At 38.3% G+C, this 1,508-nt stretch overlaps 1 pseudogene; it reads left to right on the top strand.

The window, feature by feature from the left end:
- Window positions 1–484: 484 nt before the first annotated feature.
- On the top strand, window positions 485–618 carry LOC145288422 (U2 spliceosomal RNA; annotated as a pseudogene).
- The last annotated feature ends 890 nt before the right edge of the window (window positions 619–1,508 follow it).

The raw sequence follows: 1,508 nt of genomic DNA, 5'->3' as shown, positions 1-1,508 counted from the left end.
AAAAATTTGTTGAGTATATAGGTTGAGAATTGTTCTCTCTCTCTCACACGAAACTGTGCGCTCGGCTTCTTCCCCCCCTTCCCACCCCAAATGCTTGGGAAACTGTGCACTGTTTTTGTTGGTTTTCAAGCTGCCTCTTCCCCCCCCCCCACACACACACAGTCTAACAGTAGTAGGAGGTCAAGAGAAAGAGGGTGAGAGAGAGAGAAGAGTAAGTTGGTGAGAGAGAGAGAAAAGAGAAAGAGGGTGTTGGTTTTATATTTTTATTATCGTCTAATATTTTGAAAGCTGAATTTCTAATAAAATGTGCATCTATAGGAGATAATGCCTGGGAATGTGTTCCCCCCCCACAGTTTAACAGTGGTGTGACGTCAAGAGAAAGAGGGTGAGAGAGAGGGAAGAGTAAGTGGGTGAGAGAGAGAAAGAGAGAGAAAAAAAAGAAAGACGGTGTTGGTTTTGTGAAAAAAGTTGTTATTTACAATTGTTCGCATTCTTGGCCTTTTGGTCAAGATCAAAGTGTAGTATCTGTTCTTCAGATGCTGCACTTCTATTTCTTGTTCTCTTTCGGTGGAGGAGAAATCCTCCACGACTGAGACAATTTTTATTTTTGTACCTTTTCTCCACGTTAAAAAAACGACCCTGGTGTCTAACTGTCCCGTGGGGAGGCATAATAAATAGGTACAATTGTTCGCCATTAGTGGATGTTGACGTCACGTCACGTGACATGACTAAGCGTTTTTTGTTTTTAGTATGAATAACATTTTTTGTTTTAATTATAAAGTCTACACTTAATTTTATAGAAAATGATGTATATATAATAGAAAAAAAAATTACTGGTTTTGTTGGATTCAAGTGGATCCCCCCCCTCCAGTTTAAGAGATAGCAGGTCACGTGGTAATATACAAAATGGCTAGCGTAAATATAAAGATCGGTTTTTTTATCGACGAATATTTTGAAAGCTGAATTTTTTTTTATTCCTGTACATTTTTTCCTGATATTTTTCGTTAAAACTCTTGTATAAATACTATTTTTAACCAGTTAAATACGTTGGAGACATTGTCATGGAGTTTAATAATCTCTAGAACAAAGCAGAAGAGAAATTACAAAAGTATCGGTAAAACAAAGTGTTTGTTTACATTTGTTCGCCATTACTGGATGTTGACGTCACGTCACGTGACATGACTAAGCGTTTTTGGATTATGTAATATTAACATTAAAATGACAGGTTTTTTGGGGGGGCCCCCCTAGGAGAGAAATGATCAGTTCACCCCCTTTTAATGGTCCGTTTGGTGTGGAATTTCGATATTTGTCATGCGGGTGATCAAGGTTCAATATGATACATAATTTGTCAACTTTGGTTGTGTCTGTCAAAAGTTTGAGCTGACGTCACGTCACGTGACACGTATTGAATAACGTTAAAATGACAGTTTTTTTGGGGGGCCCCCCTAGGAGAAAAACGATCAGTTGACCCCTTTCTACTGGTCCGTTTGACGTGAAATTTCGATATT

This window comes from Euprymna scolopes, chromosome 11 (assembly GCF_053919585.1).
Source record: "Euprymna scolopes isolate OS-2025 chromosome 11, ASM5391958v1, whole genome shotgun sequence".
Taxonomy (NCBI): Eukaryota; Metazoa; Mollusca; class Cephalopoda; order Sepiida; family Sepiolidae; genus Euprymna; species Euprymna scolopes.
Note: the sequence above shows the minus strand (reverse complement) of the source record. Positions and strands in the feature narration are given on the sequence as shown.